Source organism: Antechinus flavipes, chromosome 1 (assembly GCF_016432865.1).
Source record: "Antechinus flavipes isolate AdamAnt ecotype Samford, QLD, Australia chromosome 1, AdamAnt_v2, whole genome shotgun sequence".
NCBI lineage: Eukaryota > Metazoa > Chordata > Mammalia > Dasyuromorphia > Dasyuridae > Antechinus > Antechinus flavipes.
The window spans coordinates 702,862,579-702,880,006 of record NC_067398.1 but is presented as its reverse complement, the minus strand read 5'-3'; the positions used below and the strand labels follow the sequence as shown (position 1 = coordinate 702,880,006).

General features: G+C 38.9%; 1 protein-coding gene and 1 long non-coding RNA gene across 2 annotated transcripts in view; one reads left to right on the top strand and one right to left on the bottom strand.

Annotated features, from left to right (window-relative positions):
* LOC127545523 (uncharacterized) overlaps nucleotides 1–12,752 on the bottom strand; it is a 31,297-nt gene extending 18,545 nt beyond the window's left edge. Inside the window, exon 1 of the long non-coding RNA XR_007949680.1 lies at nucleotides 12,543–12,752. This is a non-coding gene — a long non-coding RNA (uncharacterized LOC127545523). The remainder of the gene's footprint in view (nucleotides 1–12,542) is intronic.
* The window catches only part of NOS1 (nitric oxide synthase 1), a 149,135-nt gene that overhangs the window by 36,865 nt on the left and 94,842 nt on the right, over nucleotides 1–17,428 (top strand). The window lies entirely within an intron of this gene.

Genomic DNA, 17,428 nt, shown 5'->3' with positions numbered 1-17,428 from the left:
TTTCTCTGGAAAAATGAGGTGGGGAATTAGGCAGGGGAAATGGAACTAAGTGATCCCCAATAGTTCTTCTAGTTCTAGATTCTGGGACATCCTATTTTCTCAGGTTGTTCAGGATAAATCTGTAAGCATCAACATAGTTGGTAACAGGAATCATAGGCTTTGTAGCCAAACTGATCCTGAGAAGGTGAGATTCTCTTTATCCAGAGACTTCTAGTAGAGGGAAAGGTTTTCCTTAAAGTCCCAGCTACTCAGAGCAAGCTGGTGGGCAAAGAGTATTCATATTCACAACTGAATCCCCCCTGGATGGGTCCTTGTAATGTCTGGTATTTTAAGTCACAGACTTAAATCTAGAAGAAATACCAGAAATGATCTAACCCAATCCCCTCATTTTATACATGGAGAAACTGAGACAGACAGAACTAAAGTGACTTGCCCAAATTCACACTAAATGTGAATGTGGCTTGTAAATGGCCAATGTGGGATTTGAATGCAGGTCCTACAGACCTATTCTTTCCACCAAGCTATGCCACTTCCCAGGATTTGAAGAGAGAAGTAGCAAAGTGGATTAACTGCAACGTGGCCAAGCCATCAGACTGGAATCACTGATGGGAGACATGCTGTCTGTCTGGCCCTGGTTCCTAGAGACAGGTCACCCTGAACCATCCTGGAGCGTGATGGGGGTGGAGCTGGAACAGCAGCCCTGGAGCATTCAAAGGCAAAGAGCTTAGAGCAAAGCTTTGCTTTGTCTTGCTATGTTCTCTCTCTCTCTCTCTCTCTCTCTCTCTCTCTCTCTCTCTCTCTCTTTCTTTCTTTCTCTCTCTCTCTCTCTCTCTCTCTCTCCTCTCTCTCTCTCTCTCTCTCTCTCTCTCTCTCCTTCCCTCCATCTCCCTCTCTCTCTCTCTCCCTGTCTCTTTCCCCCTATCTTTCTGTCCCCCCACCCATCTCTGCTTTTTTCTTTCCCTCCCCTTTGAAACACACAGCACAGGGTGATGAAACTTAGAAATGGATTTGAAGTCAGGCGATTGGAATTTGACATCAGGGTCTTCTAACTCCTTAATATGTGATTGCAAGCTGCACATTAACCTCTCTGAGGCTGTTTTCCTATCTGTGAAATAAAGATAATAGCCCTTAGATAGCTCACAAAATTGGTTTGGAAACCAATTTTAAACTATAAAATGCTTTAGATAGACAGATAGATATACAGGCAGGCAGGCAGGCATGCAGACAAACATATGGACAGATAGGAAGGGGGGGAGGAAGGAAGGAAGGAAGGAAGAAAGGAAGGAAGGAAGGAAGGAAGGAAGGAAGGAAGGAAGGAAGGAAGGAAGGAAGGAAGGAAGGAAGAAAGAAAGAAAGAAAGAAAGAAAAAAGAAAGAAAGAAAGAAAGAAAGAAAGAAAGAAAGAAAGAAAGAAAGAAAGAAAGAAAGAAAGAAAGAAAGAAAGAAAGAAAGAAAGAAAGAAAGAGAGGGAGAGAGAAAGAAAGAAGAGAGGATGGAAGGAAGGGAGAGAAATGTTTGAATGTTTTTAGCTTCACAGGAGAAGAAGAATATAAAGATTTCTTAAAAGTAGAGATGAACTTTAGATAACTGTCCTAGCTTGGCTCTTGGTTTTTGTAAATGTATAGAGATGGGAGGGAAATAGGGCCAATTCTTGAAATCCCTGATATCTAATTTAGTGAAGGTTTTTTGAGTCCATGAAAATTAAGTTATAGAATAATCCTAGAGTAGCAAAGTGTGGAACACTCTGAATGTCATACTAAGGCATTGAATTTTATCCCAGTGGGGAACTTTATCATGACAAATGCATTGGTATCTTCACTTCCATCTAGAAGGTGGCTAGATAGCTCAGTGGATAGTGTGCTGATGCTGGAATCAGGAAGACCAGAGTTCAAATCTGACTTCAGATACTAGCTGTGTCACCCTGAGCAAGTCAATTAACTTTGTTTGCCTCAGTTTCTTCATCTGTAAAATGAACTGGAAAAGGAAATGACAAACCAGTCCAATATCTTTGCCAAGAAAACTCCAAATGAGGTCATGAAGAATCACATATGACTAAAATGACTGGTTGCCTTGGGCTATTAGGAGGTTAAGTGATTTGCCCAGAGGCAAACAGACCGTTCATGTTGGAATTGGATTTGAATCCAGGTCTTTCTTACTCTGCAACTAGCTCTCTAACCACTATGCTATAATGCTTCTTCATGGAGCCTTGCATGAAAGAACAACATCCACCCTTTGAGTTTTTCATCCCAGGATTAGTAATATTTATTATTTATATATTTATTTTATTAATTAAGTTAATGTATCTATTTATTAGGTAAATTGATTAATTTATTAATATTTATTATTTAGAATATTTATTAATATTCCAAGGATCTAGTAATTACACTAAGTGTTTAAATGATTTGTGTTAGATACATTGAGACATGATCTTAGTAGAAATGAGGAGAGACAGAAACCCTTAGAGAAATCTATTCAAGAAACTGATGAAAGAAGGTGTAGAAATTGGACCTGGTCAACCCTCCTAGAAACTGCCTGAGGTTTTCATCTGGAACTCTTCTATCTTTACTTTTCATTCAAATCTCTTTGGCGGCATGGCAGCCACACTCCACCCAGCACCTAGTTGTTAGTAACTTGTTGTTAGTAACAAGTGAGGATAGGGATGTGCTCTAGGGATAAGCTTCTGGGACTTCTACCATGCCTCGTTTCTAGAAGGACAAGAATTACAGTTGATTCTATGTTGTCTTCAGGGCTGATGTACTCTGGTTAGACCAGCCCATTTTTGGAGTGAGTTCCAGTGGAAGTGTGGGAAAGTTAGCAGCAGGTAAGATTTTCAGAAACTCTTGGCAACAGTAGACTGAATCTTTTCCATCTGTCTCCCTTTGTGTTTTTGAGTGCTAGCTGTTCTGACATTATAGAAAGTGGTCAGGAGTCATAAGCTTTGTTTCCTTGCATATCTCATGTGAGCTATAGTCTGGCCATATGTCACTCCAGATCCAGGACAGAATGTATCCTTCAGGGGAATCTGAACACGTTTTGTGGACTTCACAAGACAGCCATGTATCAGCTCCTCTTCCTCCTTGGCTGAATCTTCCATCTCTGGGAAAGATTGCCCAGCAGTAGTCGTCTTTGTGACTCATGAAATTGGGAGCACATTCAGATAACACTGTCAGATTCAGAGAATGGTTGATTTAGCTAAAATCAACCAGAAAAAGTTATGGCTCATAAAATCCAGCCCCTTGGTCTACAGATGAGAAAAGAAAGAGCTCAAGAGGTTAAATGTCTTGCTTAAGATCACATAGCAATAAAGCAGTAGAACTAAGAATCAAATCCAGGTATCTCCTCCCTTTTGTGGCAAAAATTTCTGAGAAGGCCCTCTCTGGTTCCCCTATTTCCTTTCCTTTCAATCTCTTCTTAACTCTCTAAAGTCTTGGTTCCAATTTCATCATTCATCCAAAGTGCTCTCTCCAAAGTGACCCATCACCTCTTATTTACCAAATTCAATGGTCTTTTCTTAATCCTCATTCTTCTTGACTTTCGGCAGGCTTTGATACCATGGATTACTCTCTTCTGGGTCTGTAACAGTTCTCTCCTGGTTCTTCTTCTACCTGTTGACTGCTCTTTCTCAATATCTTTTGCTAGATCTTATCCAGGTATAATTTAAGAACAATGTTCTGTTCCAGATCTTCTTCTCTTCTCCCTCTCTATTAATTCACTTGGTGGTTTCATCAGCTCCCATGGAGTCAATCGGCACTTTTATGCAGATTTACTTGTCTAGCCCTACCCTCAATCTGACTTCTCTAACTGCTTAGTGGACTTCCCAAACTTGACATCCCATAAACATCCGATACCCAATATGTCCAAAACTGACCCTATTATTATCCCCCTACACCAGCTCTTTGCACTTCCTAACTTTTCCTATCATTGTTGAGAGGGTTCTCATTTTTCTAATCATCCTTTCTCACAATCTAGGTGTCTTCTTTGACTCTCCACTCTCTCTCCCCCCCCCTTCATATTCAATCAGTGATCAAGTCCTATCATTTATACTTTCATAATATCTCTCAAAACCATCCTTTTCTTTCCTCTGACCACCACCGCCATCCTGGTTCAGACCTTTGTCATCTCAAACCTGGACTACTACAATAGCCTACTTGAGGGGAGGGAGTGTTTTGTTTTGTTTTGTTTTGTTTTGCCTCAAGTTTCTCCCTACTCCAGTCCATGCTCTATTCATTTGTCAATTGATCTTCCTAAAGCCCAGTTCTGACCATGTCACCCCAAATACCCCCCTTCAATAAACTCCAATGTTCCAGACAGATCAGATACCTAACCCTCTGTTTTATTCCAAAAGTCTTCATAATCTTTCCAGTATTCTTTTTTATTTTATTTTTTTGCTGAGGCAATTGGGGTTAAGCAACTTGTCCAGGGTCACACAGCTAGGAAATGTTAAGAGTCCGAGGCCAGATTTGAGCTCAGGTCCTCCTGACTTCCGCGCTGGTACTCTATCCACTGTGCCACCTAGCTGCCCCTCTTTCCAGTATAAAAATATTTTGCTGGTGTTTTTTCAGTCATTCCAATCATATCTGATTCTGTCACCCCACTTGAGGATTTTCTTGGCAGAGATCCTGGAATAGTTTGTCATTTCCTTCTTCAGCTCATTTTCCAGATGAGGAAACAGGCAAATAAGATCAAGTGACTTGTCCAGGATCACTCAGTTAGGAAGTATCTCCAGATTTGAACCTATGAAATTCCCACCTTCTCATTAGTTTCCTCTGCGTACTCTATGATCCAATGACACTGTCCTTATTGTTCTTCCCACAAGATATTCCATCACCACCCAATTCCAGGAACTCTCACTGGCTAACTTCCTGGAATTCTCTCCCTCCTTATCTCTGCCTTTTAAGTCCCCTGATCTCCATCAAAACTCTCTTAAAGTTCCACCTATACAAAAAAGATTTCCCAGTCTTCTTAATCTCAGTGCCTTCTCTCTGAGACTACTTTTGTGTAACCTATATGTACCTCACATGTGCATAGTTATTTGTGGTCTTCTTCCCTAGCATATGAGCTCTTTAAAGTCAGGGGCTATCATTCGCCTTTTTTAAATATCCCCAGCATTTAACATAGTGCTTGACACACAATAAATACTCAATAATACTTGTTGACAATTTCAGGTGAAGGATGATATGGTCTTTCAAGTATTAGTAGGATTTTAATAGAGATGGGCATTGGAAATAAGAAGAGCGTGCTCAAGGAAATTAGCTGAAAGATAAAAGCGGTAAAGGACAATCGTTGTGTCATGGCAGAATTCTTAGATGGTAGGCAGAGCAAATTTTTGCCATCAAAAAATGACACCATATAAAATGTAAAATAAAATATAAAAAATGACTATAAAGTTATTCTATTCCAGAACTTTGGAAGTTTGCCTTGGGATTTAATGTATAAACTGTAATGCAGTGTTTATGCTCTCCAACACCATCCCTTCACCTCCCCATACATATTCATCCAAGGAACCTGGATCCTGAATTCTTTTTCTCTCCAAGGTCCCCAATTCTTCTTTCCTTCCATCCCTTCTTTTATCCTTCCTTCCTTCCTTGTTTCCATCTTTCTTCCTTTCCTCCCTGTCTCTCTCTTTCATTCTTTCTTCTTCTCTCTCTTCCTTCCTTCCTACTTCCCTCTTTCCTTCCTTCCTTCTTTCTTTCCTTCATTCCTTCACCTCTTTCCTTTTCCCTCCTTCCCTCCATCTTCCTCTCCCTTCCTTCCTTCCTTCTCTCCTTCCCTACCTCTCTCTTTCTTTTTTCTTCCTCTCACTCTTCCTTCCTCCCTCACTCTTCCCATCCTTCCTTCTTTTCTTCCTTTTCTCTTTTCCTTCTTCCTTCCTTCTCTCTTTTTCTTTCTTTCTTCCTCTCTATTCCTCTCCCTTCATTCATTTCTTCCCTCCTTCCTTCCTTTTCTTTCTTTCATTCTCTTTCTTTCTTTTTTCTCCCTTCCTCCCTTTTTTCTCCCCCTTTTTTCCTCCCTTCCTTTTTTTCTCCCTCCTCTCCCTCCATTATTTTTTCTCTCCTTCCTTTCTTTCTTCTTTTTGGAGGCAACCAGAATTAAATGATTGGCCCAATCACACCCCATTAGTAAGTATCAAGTGTCTGAGGCTGGTTTTGAACTTAGGTCCTCCTGACTCCAAGGTTGATGCTTAATAAATTAGTGCTTAGTAGTAAGTACTTAATAATTGCTTGTTCCCTCCCCTTCCCCCTTTATACATGGAACCCTGGTTTTCCACATCTGATTCCTATGAGAAAAAAATTAATATATCTTCCTCTAAATATTTGTTGTGAAATTAATAATATGTCAAAAATAAATTCAATTAGACACTTAGCATTTATGCAATTCAGCAATTCTTTATTAGGTATCTGCTCTCTGGCTAAATACTGAGGATTTTTTAAAATGGAGTATCAAAAAGACTATCACCCTTATTGAACTTAGTGAAGAGTCTTTATGGGATCACTTTTCATTAATCCCTAGGCAGTAAATATATCCAGTCCACTACCATCTAGGCGACATAATGTCTCTCATAGCAATTGTTTTTGTTTTGACCCAAAACTGTAAATCTTTCCCTTCCAGACTGATTTTTAAAGAAGTAAAAGAAACCATTTTCTGTCTCATTTCATACCTAGCTATATCCTACATCGGGCATTGCCTTAGTCAAATTGAGACCTATTAAAGATCTTAGCTTAAAAAGGCCAAGTTCTTCCACTGCATCCAGAGCAATCTCCAATCATCCTGATCTTTGTCTTACCACTGGGCCCAGATGACTCTGGAAGAGAAAGTGAGCCTGGTGATTTTGCACAGCCCTTCATCACTTCAGTCCAAATCACTTGCCTGTCATGGAATCACCTCCCTGATGTCACGGTCCTCTTCAAGAATAAAGGATAAACAAGAGGTAGCATAATGTCCAGAATGGTGAGCTTGGGGTCAGAATGATCCGAATTCAAATTCTCCCTCAGAAACTTATTATCTATGAGACACCAGTTGAGTGATTTAATGTATCAGTCTCTTGATCTTTACAATGAGTTGGACTCAATGACCTCTTCCAGCTCTAAATCTAGATCTATGATTTATTCATCAGACCCATCTTTGAAATTTTTTCACCTTGGACCTGCCAGCTCTTGTGTTCTCCTGACATGAATCTGAAGTACCCATGACTACTGCCCATACCAAGATGAGACAAGAAAAGAAGCCTTGAGTGACTCTTGCCAAATAACCCAGATATTTAGTAGAGATGGCTGCAGTGGAGAGATTTTGATTCGAGAGACCCAAGCCCTATTTCTAATTCTATTCCTGGATCTAAAATAGAATCCTGAAATTGTCTCTGTTCTCCCACTAGAATATAATCCGCATGAGGATAGGGACAATGGTTTTACCCTCCTTTGGCTCCCCAGCACATCACATGATGTCTGGCACATAATAAGCTCTTAATAAATAGTGGGTGACTGACTATCTCCTCATCTATATGAATAGCTATAACCTCCATCCTTCATGGGAGAGAGGAAACCTGGCACAGTAGATAGAGTGGTAGCATTGGACTCAGGAAGCCCTGGATTCAAGTCCCATTTTTGACACTTAACTGGTTATATTACCATGGACAGGTCCCTCCTACTCTAAGACTTATCTATTAAATTATAGGTAGGCTTTGATCTGCATTGACATTCACTAATGAAACAAAGTTCTTTGATACATTGATTATACAGAAATATAAAAACAAATAAGTTGCTGTTAACAAAAGTTAACCTTTATTTTTTACATATTCAAACTAATTGGGGGGAATGGTGGTCAAGACCCAGTAAAGACAATAGAGGGTGAAAGGGTCCAGGACATCGATGGCTATAGTACTTACTTCTCAAGGTCATTATGGAGTAAAATTCAATAAGAGATATGAAAATCTGTGTCTAATACCAATTATGATGATGATAGAAATGAATTAATTTGCTTAATTTCATATAACCAGTGTCAGGGCTTTAAAGCAAGTTCCTCTGCTGGAGAATAATGCTCATAGGACTTCTTCCATTCTCATTCTTTGAGAGATCAAAGACAATGTGGTCTGAACAAAAAATCCTTCTATAATATCCCTAATAAGTAGTTACTCATCCTTTGCTGGAAGTCCTCCAGTGACAGGGAACTCACTACTATCTCAGGTGATCCCCCCTGGATTCAAGCTCTCCCACCACACCCAGAGCAATCTCCATTTATCCTGATCTTAGTCCCAATGACTCCAGAAGAGAAAATGAAGCTGGTGATTTTGCACAGACCTCCATCACTTCGATCCAATTCACTTACAAGTCATGGAATCCCCAGATTGCAGCCCTGATGCTCTGCTCTTATCTTACAGTCAGGGTTGAATGTATGAAAGATAAGGGACAAGCAAACTGCTATAAAACCCAACACAGCCTTCCTTGCATGCTCCATTTCAGAGGCCTGCCTGAGGCAATATTACTCCAACACTTACTGCTTGACACCCAGTGTAATTAGTTATTGTGCAAACCAAGCAAACTCTGATTTCAGCCTGCTTGCCCTTATTGTCCTGCCTCCTGGAAATAGGGAAGATGAAGCAAGATCTTCTGTCCCTGCAACATCCAGACACACATTCTAGGTCCTCTTGCTCACTCACAGGCTTATGTCCTGCAATTGTACATCAAAGAATGTAAACTCTGGAAGGGAGCTTAGAGAGATCCTCTAAATCAAAAACTCAACATTTTTTGTGCCTTGGATCCCTTGAGAAATCTGGTGAAGGACCCACTCTCAGTCCAGCCCATATACCAAAGAAATCGCCACTCAAACCTATCCAACTCTGCCTGAAGATCTCCAAGGAGAGAGAGTCCCTCATCTCTTAGGGCAGTCCACTCGACTTCGAACAGCTCAAATTTTTGACAATATATCCTGAAATTAAGCTTAATTTTTTTTCTTGTTAATACTCACCCATTACTCCTGGTTCTGCCTTCTTGTGGCCAAGTAGAATGTCTAATCTCAAATGATAAAATTTAAAAAAAAAAGATTTGCAAGGGAAACAATTTTTTTCCTTTTCTTTTTTTGCTGAAACAATTGGGGTTAAGTGACTTGCCGAGGGTCATATCGCTATGAAGTATTAAGTGTCTGAGGCCAGATTTGAACTTAGGCCATCCCGATTTCAAAACTGAGAAACACAATTATTGAAAATATTTTTTTTTTAATTTACTGGCTTCAAGTTAAAAACCTCTAACCTAGTTTAAACACACACACACACATACACACACACACACACACACACAATCAACCAATCAATCAATGATTAAAAAAAAACCTTTTATTAAGTACCTCCTATGTGCCAGGTATCATAAAGTAAGCATGTGAATTCTGAATGAGATATTATATTCTCTAGGCCCCAGCTTCTTAAAAGGGGTTTCTCACCCCATACGGGACCTCATAATTAAATAGTTATGGGGTTTGTGAAATTGTGATTTATTATCAGTGTTTGATTTGTATACCTGTTTTATATACCTATGTACTTAGGGTCACATAAAAATCTCCCAGGTGAAAAAGGATCCCAGATGAAAAAAAGTTTAAGAAACCCTGATCTAGACCAGTAATTTTTAGGTTTTGGGTTATCCTAGACCCCTTTGGCAGTTTGAATAAGCCTAGAGACTCTTCCTCAGAATCATGTTTGTAAAAGAATAAAATAAAATATTTGGGATTACAAAAAATCAATTACATTAAAATACAGTTAACAAAATATTTTTGAATGGGTTCACAGACCCCATTTTAAGTACTTCTCCTATAACCTCCTCATCAAACAATTTTTTAAAACTTTTATTAAAGACTTCTGCACCAGGCACTGTGAAGTCAAAGAATATGAGCTGTGGAAGAGGTTTTAAGAGGAATCCTCAACTCTAACTTCCGCATGGAGAATTTGCTCTGATTATCACCCCCTTCCCTAGACATTCCACTGACACTTGGTTCAAGAGCCATTCAGGGGATGTTAACAGAGGACAGTCTGAAGAGAGGGAAATAGAATGTTCTTTCTCACAAGTGAAAACATCTCTGAGAGAGAAAAAGAACTCTGATTCTTCCCTTGAGGATTTCAAGTAGGGGCTGAAATACCACTTGACCTTGTTGATCAGGAACAGACTAGATGAAATGCCCAATGAGATCTCTTCCTTCTGTGGTACCACCCTCCCATAATCAACTCTCATCAGACCTCATACGGAGCAAAATGATTTAGGGATGACATTGATAAAGTTGGACAATGTCCAGAGGAAGGCAACCCAAATGATGAAGAGCCTCAAGTCCATGATATCTAAGGGATGGATGAAGGAACTGGAAATGGTCAGAGGCTGAGAACACATGGCAGCTTCAAGTATACAAAGGGTTAACATATTGAGGAAGGAATAGACTTATCTTGTTTGACCCCAAAGATAGCAGAACCAGGAGTAATGATTTGCAAGAGGCAAATTTAAGCTTGATTGCAGGAAATCTTATCCAAATTTTGAGCTGTCCAAATATAGAATGGGCTGTCCCAAGAGGTGAGGAGCTTCCCCTCCTTAGAGATCTTCAAGCAAAACCTGGTAGATTAGAGGGGGGATTCTTTTGGTGTCTGGGTTGGCCAGTGGTCTGGCCACTGGGGTTCTTTCCTACTGGTAAACTTTGTGATTCTGTAGTCCTGTAATTCAAAGAGAGAATACAGGACTAGTTTTCAAATCAGTTCAAGTCATCTCAAACAGATACTCGCTCTCTAAACTTTAACAACTCATGTAGATCTTCCTTAAACTAATTACTTTATTTATCCTGCATATAGCTTGCTTTGTATATATTTGTTTGCATATTGTCTCTTCCATTAGATTGCAAACTCCTTGAAGAAAATCACTTATCCTCAGTGCTTAACACATAGAAGGTGCTTAATAAGTGTTTATTGATTGATTGATGTAATATCTCAGTGCTCCAGAAACTCTAAAACAATAACTGGAAACAATAAACATCTGTTAATCACTTACAGTACCATACTGTGGTATCCACTGAAATATAAAGAAAAGCAAAAATCATTCCTTCTTCTCAGGGAACTCAAGTCTAATGCAGAAGAATTTTTATGCTTAAAAAAAAACACTTTTAAAAACAAGAATACAAGTGGCTATATGAGAAGATCATAGTTAGAATGAGAAGCAACTTAGATTTGTCAGTTCATCTGATCCCATCACTCTATGCCACTTACTATCTATATGAGCTTGATCGAGTCTCTTAATCTCTAAAGAGCTGTCTCCTTATCTGCAAAATTGGGTGAAGTTGACCTATGAGGTGCTTTCTAGCACTATAGCTTTGATCCTATGATGTAAAATTCCCTACTTCTTTAGAGAACCCCCATCATCAGTGATCTAAAATCCCCTACTTCTTTGGAGAACCCCACCATCAATGAGCTAAAATTCTCTACTTCTTTGGAGAACCCTACCATCAGTGATCTAAAATCCCCTATTTCTTTGGAGAACCCCACCATCAGTGATCTAAAATTCCCTCCTTCTTTGGAGAACCCCACCATCAATGATCTAAAATTCCCTCCTTTTGAGAATCCCACCATCAGTGATCTAAAATCCCCTACTTCTTTGGAGAACCCTACCATCAATGATCTAAAATCCCTTACTTATTTGGAGAACCCTACCATCAGTGATCTAAAATCCCCTACTTCTTTGGAAAATTCCACCATCAGTGAGCTAAAATCCCCTACTTCTTTGGAGAACTCCACCATCAGTGATCTAAAATCCCCTACTTCTTTGAGAACCCCACCATCAATGATCTAAAATTCCCTCCTTCTTTGGAGAACCCCACCATCAGTGATCTAAAATCCCCTACTTCTTTTGAGAACCCCACCATCAATGATATAAAATTCCCTCCTTCTTTGGAGAACCCCACCATCAGTGATCTAAAATTCCCTTCTTCTTTTGAGAACTCCACCAATCCCCCAGGTTCATTATACCAGAAATAACTATGAATCTTTTTTCTCCCCCGCTTTCTATTTCCAATTACAGACCCCCAGAATTAGAAAAGACCTCGGCAGTATAGTTCCCACCTGAGCAAAAATTCTCCATGTAGCATCCCTGACAAGTGGCCATCTGTTCTTTCCTGGAAGACTTCCAGTGAATGAGAGCCCCTCTTACTCTCATAATTAGGGAGTTTTTCCTTTTTTGGAAGTGTCCCTCCCTGACTCAGTCTGCCACCCTGACTGCTGCTATCCTTAGCTGACTAAACCCTGAGTCTCAGATTAGCCAGCAATTCTGCCCATTTTACCTGTGTCTTCTGCACTATGTCCCTTCTTGAAGTCTATATGGTATGTGTGGAGAGAGGGCGGCAGCAATCAGACGGGGCAACTCCTATTTTAGAGGGTCTCAAAAATGGAAAATCAAAGACAAATGAGCTATTTTTACATCAAACCCAATTCTTTTTTATGGCTCCATTTCAGACTTGACTTCTCACATTTGCTATTCGATACTTGAGTATGATTAGTTATTGTACAAATTGAGAAAAATTAGCCATACTTACTGGTCCCCATTGCCCTACTTCCTGAGGATGGGGAGCCAATATCAGATCTTTTGTCCCTGCAACATCCAGATATGCATTCTAGGTCTTCCTATTCTCTCACAGGGTTTTCTTCTAAAACTGTAATTTAAGTATCCAAACTTGGAGAGAATTCTGAGAAATCTTCATTTTCTTGTGTTCTGGACCATCTTGGTAGTTGGGTTGAATGTATCATGCTCTGCTCAGAATATAAACACACAGGATTGCAAACATTTCAAAAAGTTCTTAAAATAGTTTTAAGAATCATGTTTATGGACCCCAAATAGACCCCCTCATAAATTAGTAAAAAAATCCTATTAATATTTAATATATTCCAGATAGATATTCAGAGACAAAAATCAAGCAATTCTTGCCTCAAGTAGTTTACAATCCAGCCAAGAAGGATGGGGATGTCCTTATGTAGACAGGTCCAAAATATGTACAAAATAGAGAAAAGACAATTTTGGCAGGGGTGGAAACAGGCACTCATGGGTGGGAACAGGCATTCATAGATGGGAACAGGCATTCGTAGATGGGAACAGTCATTCGTAGGTGGGAGGGTTGCAAAGATCCTGCTACCTGCCGATGAAATATATATAAGGAGAGAGTTCATTCCAGGCATGAGTAACAATCAGCATGGAAGCACAGAAATGAGAGGTAGAATATTATGTAGAAAAATTTTACCCTGCTTGTCTGCCCTAGAAACCACTGACTTATAAAGCTTCTCAAATTAAGAGTCACTAAGAGAATGGCATAAATAGACATTTTGAAGAAGGTAAAAGAGAGTGTTCCCTTTGACAATTACAAATGTCTAGAGGACTTCAAACAAAAGCTAGATGACTCCATGTCCTCAATACTGAAGCAGATTCTGAGTCAGGTGCGAGCTGAATGAGATGACCCCAGAGCTTCATTCCAACTTGAATATTCTTGTTTTTATGATCTTACAAAATGGAAAGAATTTTAACTTTGGGCCATAACAGGGCAATTCAGCTGTTAACAAGCATTTATTAAGCACTTACTAAAGACCATGTTTTGTGCTTAGCTCTAAGAATGTAAATACATGTAGAAGGGGAGAAAATCCCTACCCTTAGAGAGGGCAGCTAAGTGGTACAATGGACAGCATGTATATTTAGGGTTAGAATCTAGAGTCAGAAAAACTCTGACCTCAGATATTTAATAACTATGTGATTGTCAGCAAGTCAAATTTATTTGCCTCAGTTTCTCATCTGGAGAAGAAAATGGCAAACCACTTCAATATCTTTGCCAAGAAAACCCCAAATGGGATCACCAAGAGTTCTACATGACTAAAATAACCGAATAATAACATCCTCAAGGAGCTTATATTCTAATGGAGGATGATAATATAAAAACAGATGAATAGTGGGTTGAGGAGGAAATTACCTCAGATTCAAGAGAAAGCTTATAGGGTCAGAATTGGAGAAGAACAAAATCACGATTGTCCTAGACACTTTTCTTAAAATAGAAGTTCTGAGAGGAACGAAGTCATGACTGCCCTAAACACTTTGCTTAAAATGGAGGTTTTGAGAGGAACAAGACTTTGCAAAAGGAAGAATATTGTACAGATCTGTGAGTGTGCTTGTTAGCCAGCTCACATGATTTTTCTGTTTTTCCCCTTTTATATTCTGAACACCTTGAACTACAATATCTCTTAGATTTTTTTTCTGCTTGATTCCATGAAGTATTTGTTACCCTTGCTTAATGTAAAGGGAAAAAATGGCAGCAATTGGTAATAGTCTCCATAGAACAGACTGCTTCCAAAGGCAGTGGATTGCACCTCACTGGAGATCATCACCCTAAGGGTGGCTAACCCTCTGTCAGAGACATTGTATAAGGAATTAGTTTTTCAATATTGATCAGATTAGATCAGTGGTTCCCATTTAGAGGTTCTCAAACTTCTTGGAATCAGCACTGATGATCCAAGGGGTCCTTGTTTAAAAGTCCTTCATAAATTTTAAGCAGTAAATAATTGCAGAATGTTTTGAATGGTGTAGTAAATCACCCTGGAATTTCATAACACAACTTTTTATTGTTGAAAGGGGTTCATGGAAAAAAATTGGGGAATCACTGGGTTAGATGATCAATGGAATCTCTTCGAACTCTTAGAATCAGTCAACAAGCAGATTAGGTACTTATGTAGAGAGGGGATGATCAAAAATAATATTTATATAACTAAATATATCCAAGGGATAAGATTTGACTTGCTGAGAATCACACAATTATTAAATATCTGAGGTCAGATTTGAATTCAGCAATTCCTGAGAGAAATAGGAATAACTTCCTGCAGGAAATGACTTTTCAGCTGGGTCTTGAAGGAAGCCAGGGATCCTAAGAGACAGAGATGAGGCAGAGAATATTCCAAGGATTGGGAATGGCTAGTGCAAAGTCATGGAATGAAAGGTAGAGTATTTTTGTGACCTATCAATTCTATAGTATTCTTGTATGCTTCATTGAGTAGCTGGATGTAATTGTCAGTCAAGAAAGCATTTATTAATCATCTACCATGTGCCAGGAAGAGGCAGCTAGGTGGCTCAGTGTATAAAGGGCTGGGTTTTAAGTCAGGAAGACCTGAGTTCAAATAGCTATGTGACCCTGAGCAACCATTTGTCTTAATCCAATGGAGAAGAAAATGAAAACTTCTCCAATATCTTTACCAAGAAAACCTCATAGAACAGCATTAGAGATATATGGTCCAGAGGGCCATGGAGAGTAACATAACTGAACAACTTAACAACAACAACAACAACAATAACAACAATAATAAATTGCCTAAACTGTCCTAAACTCTGAGGTTAAAAAGAAAGCCAAAAGATGCTCATTATTTTAAGCAGTTCACAAATAATGGGAAAGCCCACAATCTAATGGAGCAACTCCATTTTAATTTTTGTTCAGAGACATGGGTATGAAATGAAAAGACAGGACCAGGTATAACATGGGTCTTAATCAGTCCATTTCAATTGTTCATTGCTAGGAAGCTGTGTCTTATAGCAAACCTAAATCCATCTCTTTACAACATATTCTTAGTGATTCCTACCTCTGTGACCTTGACCATTTCATTTAACCCGTCTTGTCTCAGCATCTTCAGCTGTTAAATGAGGAGTTTGGACTCAGTGGCCTTGAGGGTTCCTGTTCAATTCAATCTTTGATCCCCAATTCAAAGGTGAACTCCTTGAGGGCAAATACTATGGGGAGTTGTTCCTTGTTTCATATCTCCTGTGCTAGATTCTTTCTTTGTTTTTTTTTTTTTTGGCTGAGGCAATTGGGGTAAAGTGATGTGCCCAGGGTCTCACAGATAGGAGGAGTTAAGTGCCTAAGACCAGATTTGAACTCAGGTCCCCCTGACTTCAGGGCTCTACCCGCTGAACCACCTAGCTATCCTCTTTTTCATTTTTTTAAATAAAAATTCCTTGTTTTATAAAAATCACTTAACCCCAATTGCCTCATTAAATTTCATCAGATTCTGCTTGTCTTAAAGTTTTATCCTTGTCAAGATCTTTTTGTATCCTAACCTCATCATCCCATGTATTAGTTCTAATACTCAACTTCATATCATCTATACATTTGACAAGCATGACCATTGATGACTTCATCTAAGTCAATCATAAAAATGTTCAGCAGTCATACATGGCCAAGTACAGATCTCTGGAAGACTCCACTGGAATCATCCTGCCATATTGACCCTGAACCTTTAATGATTACACTATGGATCTGACCATTCAATCAATTCCAAAACTGTGTAGGGTTACAGAGCTCAGAGTGGAGAGAATTCTCAGGATCTCCCCTAGAGAGATAACCACCAAGAGCTTGGCTCTCCCACAAAAAACTCCAGGAGACAGGGGATGTTTTATCAAATGCTTTGCTAAAATCTTCTGATAAGTAGAGTAACTTGCTCAAAAAAGCAAAATAAGGTTAGTTTAGAACACAATATTGACTCTCTGTGATCATGGCTTCCTTTTCTAGCTGTTCCCTAAACCATCCCTTTTGTAATTCTTTCCAGAATGCTGTCAGGGATCAAAATCAAGCATACTAAAGTAAACTTTTCAGCTTCTATTCTCTTCTCTGTTTTGAAAAATCAGGACATTGACCCTTCTCCAATCCTGCAGCACTATTCTTGTTCAACAGAGACACACATAGTGGTTCATTAGTTTCATCTGCCCGTTGTTTTGGTGCCTTCGAGTATAACATAACTGGATCAGATGATTTGAATTTATCAGGGGATGTCAGCTATTCTTTTACTACTATCTCCTTATTTACCTTGCATATCAATTCCCATTAGCCAAATATTTACAAGACAGAGAGATGGATGTGGATGTAGATATATACATATATATTATATAATATAAATATAAATATGGACATGGATATGGACAGACATCAACACAGATATACATATAGGTATGGATATGTAGGTATAGGTATATACACATATATATGTGTGTACATATATGAATATCTTTTTTTTTAAATTTAAATTTTATTTTATTTAATAATAACTTTGTATTGACAGAATCCAGCCAGGGTAATTTTTTACAACATCATATATGAATATCTTAAAAGTATTGCTAGCCCCATTCTACATATGAGAAAACTGAGGCACAGGGATCTTAAGTACTTTACTAGGGTCACAGCACTAGTAAGTGCCAATGGTGTTTCCAATTTCCATGTTCTGAGTTCAAGATCAATGTTCTTAACAATGATTTTAATTACATGTCTCCTAATGAACCTAAGAGATTATTTTACAAATTTAAGATTATAGAGAACTAAAAGAGACCTTAGAGGTCATCTATTATAACATTCTCATTTTAGAGATTGGGAAACTGAAGCCTTGAAAGGTCCAGAGATTTGCTTATCCA